Consider the following 10,181-nt stretch of genomic DNA (forward strand, 5'->3'; position numbering starts at 1 on the left):
AATCCAGTCTCATAACTCCTAGCTGTGTGACCTGGGACAAGTCACTTAACCTCTGATTGCTTGACAAAAAATATCCACTGGGTCCACTGGAGAAAGAAATGGCAAACCATCCTAGCATCTTTGCAAGAAAACCACAAGGACAGTTGGTCTCTAGGGTCATGAAGAGGTGCATATGACCGATGGACTGAACAACAACGAGGATTCTGAAATTGATCCATCTAGACGATGGTGGGAAAATCCTTGGTCAGTATTAAGTAGGAGACAATAGTCACAATAACAGGAAGACCATGTTAGCAACAGAATTAGAAATTTATTTCCCCTTGAGGAAACAATGATTCTTCACTGATTCAGAGCTGGAAGGAAACTTAGAGGTCATCTAGTCCAACCTCCTCATTTTATAGATGACGAAACTTAATCCCCAAAAAATGAAGTGACTTGCTCCCCCACCATCAGGATGGCAGTAAACATCAGAAATAGGATTTGAACCCAAGTCCTCTGACTTTACAATCATTTCTCTTTTGACTATACCATGAGGTTATAAGAAAAACGTCAATTACACTTTGTTTCATGGACCCCTTTGGCAGTCTAGAAAAGCCTATAGACCCCTACTCAGAATAATGTTTTGTCATCTCCATTCATAATTGAAGAAAGAGCTAAATTTCTGTTAGAGGCTAATGAAAAGAAAGATGTATTTTTTTCCTACCCAAGTTCATAGACCTCCTAAAAGCTATTCACATACCTCCTGGGGTCCATGGACCCCAGGTTAGAAACCCCTGCTCCAGCTAGAGTTGTACTGAGACACAGAGGGAGAAGAGACTAGTCTATGTCTAAGGTTTGTTAGTTAGTATCCCAGTAGCCATGCCCCAGCCAAGGAAAGGTTTAGAGAGTGAATCTTATTTGGACCTTCATAGATGTTCTTTATAGTTCTATTCATACCTCACTTCTTTCAGGACTTCTTCCCCGACTGAGTCAACTATTACCCCCTAACACTTCATATTTACCACCAACAGCCCATTACTGCAATCTCACAGGCAGGTAGGGTTGAGTGAATGTTTGAAACTTTGCTATAAAATTTCACTCAGGTAGACCAGAACTTTTCAGATTGTGTCTGGGGTGTTGGACATGGAGAAGAGAGTGGCAGGGGCAGCATAGTGGAGCAGTAGGGTCATGGACAACCTATTGGGAACTTGAACCATGTTAATTAACCTCCTCCAACTTCTGTGGGTGTCCTTTCCATGCCTCTGACCTCTCTAAATTCTACTTTTTGAAGGAAGAGGGAGGAAAATATAGGCGGGCTGGTAGCTGTTTGGTGATGATGGTACTACCAATGAAACCAACCAAGATGTAGTTGTTGTTGTTGTTAATTCCGGGGGGGATAGTGTGGGATTATGGGGTAAGGGTATGTGTGTGAGAGAGGAGGGGAATTACAGAAGTCCCTAGGAAAGAAATGGAGGAGGTCATCAGACTCCTGGTTCTAAGCCACCAATTAAAACTATGATTTAGCCCAAATTGAGCTATGAGTGCATATATACACACCCCAAAATAAAAACAAAAATATAATTCTTATTTCTTTCATCTTTGTGTAGGCCATGTGAGGAGTCAGAAAAGGGAAATGGCAACAAGGGAAGACATTAGATTAGGTGGAAGTGGCCAAGATTAGAAGGAAAGCAGAAAATGGGGGGGGGGGGGAATAGTTTCTTGGATAAAGGCCTTATTCTCAAATATACAAAGAACTTTGTCAAATTTATAAGAATATGAGTCATTCTCTAGTTGATAAATGGTCAAAGGATATGAACAGGAAGTTTTTGGAGGAAGAAATCAAAGCTATATATGGTCATATAAAATGCTCTAAATCATTATTGATTAGAGAAATACAAATTAAAACAACTTTGAGATACCATCTCACACCTATCAGATGGGCTAAAATGATAAAAGGGGGAATGACAAATGTTGGAGGGAATGTAGGGAAAATTGAGATGCTAATACACTTTTGGTGAAACTGATTCAACCATTTTGAAGAGCAATCTGGAATTATGTTCAAAGAGTTATAAAACTATATATACCTTTGACTCAGTAATACCACCATTAGTCCTCTTCCCCAAGATGATCAGGGGAAAAAGAAAAGAACCTGTATGTTCTAAAATATTTATACCAGCTCTGTTTGTGGCGGCAAAAAAACTGGAAATTGAGAAGATGCCCATTAATCAAGGAATGGCTGAACAGGTTGTAGTATATGATTATGATGTAATACTACTATGCTGTAAAAATAATAAGCAGATTGATTTTTAGGAAAACATGGAATGATTTGCATGAAATTATGAAGAGTGAAATGAGAAGAACCAGGAGAACATTGTATACAGTAACAGTAATATTGTTCAAAGTAAATGTGAATTACTAAGCTATTCTAAGAGATATGAATATTCAAATCAACTGCAAAGGACCTATAAGGGAAGATGCTATCCACCTCCAGAGAAAGAACTGATATATGGAAATATGTATTATATAGTTTCATATATAGATATAGATATATCTGTCAAATGCTGGCCTTCTCTAGTGCAAGGTTGGGAGGAAGGGAAGGAAACAGTTTGGAACTCAAATGTAACCCAAAAATATATAATAAAAAAAAAGATTAGGGGGAAGCACATCTCTAGACTTTGTGGTGCCGTAGAGTAAGAAGACCAGTAGTTCAAATCCTGTATCAGACATTCCTATCTATGTGACAATGGGCAAGTCACTTAGCCCTCCTGGGCCTCAGTTTCCTCATATGTATTAACTTACATGACCTCTAAAGTCCCTTCCAGCTCCAGGTTTGTGATCTTATGACCTGAGGGGGCACTGAGATATAAGGCATGTCACATAGGTAGAATTGGGTATCTAAGTGGCACAGTGGATAAAGCATCAAGCCTGGAGTCAGAAAGATTCATCTTCATGAGTTCAAATCCAGCCCAGACTTATTAGCTGTGTGACCTTGGGCAATTCACTCAACCCTGTTGGCCTCAGTTCCTCATCTATAAAATGAACTGGAGAAGGAAATGGCAAACCACTCCAGTGTCTTTGCCAAGAAAATCCCAAATGGGGTGACAAAGAGTCAGGCATGACTGAAAAAATGACTCAACAACCACAATGCATAGGTAGAGGAAAAGGAAAAAGAATGAATTAAAAATATGATTGAGACGTCATGGAATTTAGGGCTGGAATTTACCAAAGATGTAGAAATCATCTCATTCAGCTCCATCATTTTGCAAGTAAGGAAGCTGAGACCCAGAGAGTTTTAGAAAAGAATAAGAGAAGGGGAAGGAACAGTGGGAGATAGTGAAAGAGGAAAAAAGAAGATATGAGGAAAAGAAAAAAAAGAAAAAGTGAGTTTCGTATGATTGTTGGAAAGCCAGCAACTGTTAGTGACCATGAGTTCAATTCACCAACATCCATGAAAACTCAGCTTGCCTGAATCCCATGCCCAGACTCCATCCACTGTAATCTGCCTTAGACTTCAAAGACCAGCCTTAGCCTAATAACTACAGGTCTGCTAGAAGGTGCTAAAAGGTACTTCTTTCTAAAAGGTAGAAAGACTCTCCACATCTTAGCACTTGGCACAGGAGTCACATCTACTTTCTTCTGGTCTTGTCTCTGCCCACAACTGGGTCATCTTCCTCAAGACACTCAGCCTCTCTGGTTCTCCATTTCTTCATTTGGAAAGAGAAAGGATGAGACTAAATGGTCTCTAATGTCCCTTTTGGCTCTAACATTTTAAGGTTATGGAATTTCTAAATACTGGTGAAGGCAAGAGTCAGAAAGACCCCCTCTGTTTTTATTTCCCCATATATTAGCAAAAATAGAATACAACTCAAACCCAATCAGCTTCAAGGAGACATCATGGTAAGGGAGAGGGGAAGCCTTGGCCTTGGAACCCAAATTTAAATCCTATCTCTGATGCTTCAATACTTCTCTAACATGGGACAAGTCATTTAATATCCCTGAGCCTCAGTTTCCTCATCTGTAAAATGAGGAGTTTGAATTAGATGGTTTCTGAGGACCAAGTAAAGGACCAAGAAGAAAAGTAATACCAAACCAAGAGAGCCATTTCCAATGGAATTGAAGTCAACAAGGATTTGTTAAACACTTTCCTACTTGAAAGGCACAGTTTTAAGCAATGGGATACATAGAATATATAGAAAAACATATATGTACATATATTTATAATATATATACATTTTGTAACATAAACACATTTATGTAAAATCTATATTTTGTAAACATATACATATGTTTATACATAAATGTATTTTTATAAAATATAGCTTATGATATAAACATATATTTATATACAATCTGTCTTTAACATACACATACATTTATATATTAAAATATTTATGTAAAATGTACCTTATAATATATACATATTTATATAAAATTTATATTTTGTTACCATAGATATATTTACATATAAATTTATTTATATAAAATATACCTTATGATATATACATGTATTTCTATAAAACCTATATTTTGTTAACATATACATATATTTATATAAAAGCTATATTTTATCACACACATATATTTATGTATAAATATATTTATATAAAATATACCTTATAGTATGTACATATATTCCTATAAAATCTATATTTTATTAACATATATATTTATGTATAAATGTATTTATATAAAATATACCTTATGATATATACATGTATTTCTATAAAATCTATATTTTGTAGGCATATACATATATTTATATAAATCTATATTTTGTAGACATATGCATATATTTATATAAATCTATATTTTGCTAACATATACGTGTGTTTACATAAAATCTATATTTAACCTATACATATACTTATGTATAAATATATTTATATAAAATATACCTTATAACATATACATATGTTTATTTATAAATATGTTTATATAAAATATATCTTATAATATATACATGTTTATATAAAATCTATATTTTCTTAACAAAAACATACCTTATAATACATACATATGTTTATATAAAATCTACATTTTGTAGACATATACATATATTTATATAAATCTATATTTTGTATGTGCACATAATTATATAAAATACATTGCAAATATATACAAATATTTATATATGTAAAAGCAGTGTACACCCCAAAAGAATTTTATCTGTGGGAGGAGGGGGGCAGAAGGGATCAGGGATGGGAAGCAACATGTGTGCAGATGAATAAATAAGAAGAATGTACAAAGTAATCAGGGTGGGGGAGGGATTAATCAGGAAAGGCTTTCTATAAGAGGTAGAGTCTGATCTGAACCTTGAAGACAGCCAAGGCCAAAAATGAGGATCAAAAGCTTTTAAGGATATCCTGTGCAAAGATGCAGAGACAGGAGATGGAATCTGGTATACAGAGAACAAACAAGTAGAGAAGTCTACTTGGAACATAGGGTGAATGAGGGAAAATAATAGAAAATTAGTCCACAAAGACTGGCTGATGCCAGATCTCAAAGGGCTTTGAGTACCAAGCACAGGGGTTTGGAGTTTCTCCTAAAGGCACTAGGAGTCCCCTGAAGCCATGTGGACAGGGGGATGATTTAATTAGTCCTAACAGTTTAGGAGCATCAATTTGGCCCCTTTGGAAGGCTGGATTGGAGAGAGGAGAAGCTTAAGGCAGGGAGACCCATTAGGAGGCTGTTGTGATAGTCTAGGACAGTTAGTGAGAGCTTGGACAAATGGCCCAATGAGTAGAGAGAAGGGGATATATTAATGGATCACAAAACCTCTAATGCATAAGTCTTCTATGACTGTTTTCTGTCTGCTCATTGAATGGTGAAGTCCAGCGAGGGACTTCATGCTATAAGCCTCTGGGTGGAAGAGAGACCTTGAGCCCTTATCTCCCAGTCCAGACCACCAGGAGGCTCCTGAGCACATGGCCAGCTCTTTTCTTGCCTTTTTTGTTTGTCCTTTCTCATGAATGAATATTGGAGGAAAAAGAGAGCTAAGCCATGACCTTGAACTCCAAAAGGTCAGAAAAGCCCATGGAGGGCCAGGGTCTGGAGCTGATACTGTAATTTGCCAGCAGGCAAACCCAGTGAGAAGTGAGACCCTAAAGGGCAACCTGTTTGATGCAGGCTAGCAGTGGACAGACTGGGCGGTGAAAATACTACATCTGCAAGGGAGGAAATAGCTCCATCAACTTTCTATGCCACATTGACAAGTAAAATAGGGGAAATGTTTATAATGGCTACTTTAGTTTGAGCCCACTCTCCCCAGGGACCAAAGTAGTGGAGGGGAGAATGTGCCCCAATTTTTACTTTAATTCTTGCTATAGATTTTTAGTAGATATCTCTCTGTAGGAGCTAATTGGTGTTAATTGGTTATTAATGATACCAAAGAGATATCAATGGATTAATTGATAGTAGGGTGTTAATCATTGGTGAATATATTGGGGAGAACAGACTGGGATGAGTGTTCAAGCTGATAGCATTGGAAAAATTCCATTGCCTCTCAAGAGTATCCCTAGAAACTTGAGGGGAAGATATAGTCAGCCACATTCTGGAGACCCAACCTGCTAGTGGGAGTGTAGGTTGGGAGAGTAAGTCTAGAATCTTAAAACATAAAGTCTGCCTCAGTCCTCCCATGTAGATAACACCAGACCTGTAGGACTCTATAACCAAGAAATATTTATCCAAGAGAAAAGACCACTTTCTTCTTAGTGAAGGCCATTTTCCTGGCATTTGGAGGTAGTTCTCCTTGCAAATGAGATTGCCAGAATTTACATTATTGGTACTAGGCTTGCTTGGACCCACATTACAGCTACTTCATATAATTGTATCCCTCCCTAAAGGGTCCTATTCAAACTTTCCCAGCTTCTACTCCAGTTTTGGCTGACTAAATGACCTAACTTGCTGAGTTGATTGAATCTCTAAACCCCAGGGGGCAACAGAGTGTAGTGTCGAAAAAGTAAGCCAGTTAATGATAGGGAGTTTTAAGTGGGGTCCCCAATTGCCATCCATTCTCTCCTCCTCTCTATTGATAAAGCCCTCAGGATGCTCAGCTCCTTAGTCTGTAAGGGATCTTAGAGATATATTTTAAAGGATTTTCTAAATATTACTTTCCATTTGAGCACCAGACATCCGGAGCTTCGAGTTGGTTGAGTCAACTTCCCAGGCTTGGAAGTTTATTTATTTTTCTTATTTTTAATGAGTTTCACTTGCCAGATGGGGAATACTGAGATTGTGGGGTTTGGAGGCATAATCTAGGCATATTCTAAGGAATTTGCAGAACAAATCTTCTAATATCAGAAAGAAATATTTCTATCTTCTTTGGAGGAATTATATCATGACCATTACTGAATGGCAAAATTGGGGCTGACCATTGCCATTTGAATGAATAGTCATTTAAAAGTTAAAGGAAATGTAATACTGGGAGTTGAAGAATATACACCTCTATAGGAACAATGAAAGTATTCAAATAACATCATAGCTATTTATTGCTATAATATGTTATTGATAAGAATTTTCTAGTAAGTAGAATCTGCACATGTTGTCTCCTGTGGAATGGTGAGCCCTTTGCCCTCAAGGGCTTCATTTTTGTCTTTGGATATCTAGTACATTGCCTGCCACATAGAGTAGGCACTTAAGTATTTTTGATGGGCTGATTTATTGGTACGTAAGGTCCCTGAGGACAGGGACTTTTGTGGGGTTTTTGTTGTGTTTTGTTTTGGTTTTGGTCATTCAGCTCTTAGCACAGTGCCCTCACATTGTAGGTGCTCAGTAAATGTTTATTGATTAATTTCATCTAATCTGTAGCTTCTGGCACAGTGCTCAGCATGTATTAGGAGCTTAATAATGACTTTTTATTGAATTGATTTGAATGGAAACCTTTCCTAAAATGGAATGGATTATGTAGTGAAGAATATATCATATTCCTCCCGTGCCATCACTGGAACGATTAAGAGTGGATGAGGGCAGCTAGGTGACACAGTGAATAGAGCTCTGGCCTTGGAGTCAGGAGGACCTGAGTTCAAATCCAGCCTCAGATACTTAACGTGTACTAGCTGTGTGACCTTGGGCAAGTCACGTAACCCTGATCGCCTCAGCACAAAAAAAAAAAAAAAAAAAACAGTGGATGAACAATAGTCAGCAATGTTAGCAACGTTGCAAAGGGGGATTGTGGCCAAAGATGGAGAACAGACCACATGTTCACTAAAGTACTGACCCTTATTTCCTTTTTAATTAAAAAAAATGACTTTAACAAACACCAAATAAAGTGAGTATTTCCATATTCAAAGCAGCACAGAAAAAGAGAGTTGTAGATGAAACTTTGAATCTTTTCAAATACAGCTTGCTTTCCTTTCAAAAGAAATAATAAAATCAGTGTTTACCTTTCAAAGCTGTCCTGCTTGTCTGTGTTTCCTTCTGGCTTTCCTCCTGTTCTCTTCTGTGCATTTTTATATGCTTCCATTACCTTCCCTTTTTTTGGGGGGGGGAGGGGGCGACCCAATAACCAGTCCCCTTCTCTGCTCTGCCTCCCCCTATAGAAAGACAGAAAAAACCATTAGTATCATTCCCAACTCTAAGTAGCCATGATTCTAGTTCATCCCATCTCCTTGCAGAAGGAGGTTCCATTCTTTTGTCCTCATTCACATTACCTAGATAAGAAGAAGCCTGGTGTAATGAGGAAAAGTACTAGACAAGTTAAAAGAGGAGTATTTCCAAGACCCAGCCCTGTCACTTAATAGCTTTGTGACCTTGGATAAGCTTCTGAATTCAGCTTATTAGGCCTTGGTTTCTTCACTTGTAAAAAGGAGAGTTTTGAACTGGCAAAGGGTTCCTTAAAGCTCTAAAAATAAAAAAAAAATGAGATGTCCCTGGAATAGTAGATTCTATTAGTTCAATTATAGTCAGGCTGGAGCAACCCTGTCTCAGACCACATTTGAGAAAGTACAAGGGGTGAAAGGACTAGGAGGAGGGGAGAGAGAGCTCCCTGTGGATTCTTAGAGGAAAGGGGTACACAGACCGGGAGGGGAAGAAAGAGAGGAAGGTGGGAGGAGGGAGCAGAGAAGAGGGAGGTTGCTGACTACAGGGGCAGAGAGAAGTGACCAGAGAGAGGGAGGGAGGGAGAATTGGCCTTGAAAAGGTTTCTAGAAACCCTGGAGCATCTGTGACAATTTTGAACGCGGCTGCTGCCTCCCAGAGCGGTGCTTGCTCCCCTCCTCCCAGGCTCAGCTTTTCTTTCGAGGAACAACACTACATCTGTTTGGCGATACCCTATCTAGAATGGTGAAATAAACCTTTCAGACCCTGCCGAACAAGAGTCCATCTTATACCGACGTGAGAGCTCCTGAAACAGAGCCGATTTCTCAAACCTAAAGCTGTCCGCGGCATTGCCCCCGCCCCCACATAGCCGGTCGAGGACCCCCGCCCCCCACCTCCCATCTCCCCATCCTAGAAGGAGAATATGCAGCCACTGCCCGGGTGCCAGAACCCGGCCACCTTATCTTCTCAGCTGGAAGAGATCCTGGCTTGAGGGCTGGGGAGCTTACATTTAGTTATTCTTGAGTTTGGTGCCCCCTCACTCCTTTTTGGTCTTTTTTTCCCGTCCTTTCTTCTTTACTATTCCTTCTTCGTCTCCCTTTTTCTTTCTTTGTCATTTTTCTTTCTTTCCATCCTTCTCACCATGATTTTTTTCCTCCTTTTCTTTCTTTCCCTGATAATTTTTCCTCTTCCTGCTTTCTCTTTCTTTCCTTCTTTCTCTTCTTGCCTTTATTTTTCTCTCTCCCTTCTTTCTCCCTCCCTCCTTCCTTTCTGTCTTTTCTTTCTTTCTTTCTTTCTTCCTTCCCTCCTTCCTTTCCCTTCTTCCCCTCTTTCCTTTTCTTCTCTTCCTTCCCTCCTGCCTTTCTTCCTTCCTTCTTTTCTCTCTTCCCTCCTGCCTTTCTTTCTTTCTTCCTTCCTTTCTTTTTCCCTTCTTTCCTTCCTTTCCTTCTTTCCTTCCTTCCTTTCCTTCTTTCCTTCCTTCCTTCCTTTCTTCCTTCCTTTCTTCTTTTCTTTCTTTCTTTCTTCCTTCCTTCCTTCCTTCCTTCCTTTCTTCCTTCCTTCCTTCCTTCCTTCCTTCCTTCCTTCCTTCCTTTCTTTCTTTCTTTCTTCCTTTCTTTCTTCCTTTCTTTCTTTCTTTCTTTCTTTCTTTCTTTCTTTCTTTCTTTCTT

This window comes from Vombatus ursinus, unplaced genomic scaffold (genome assembly GCF_900497805.2).
Source record: "Vombatus ursinus unplaced genomic scaffold, bare-nosed wombat genome assembly UNPS02014802.1, whole genome shotgun sequence".
In the NCBI taxonomy this organism is placed as follows: Eukaryota; Metazoa; Chordata; class Mammalia; order Diprotodontia; family Vombatidae; genus Vombatus; species Vombatus ursinus.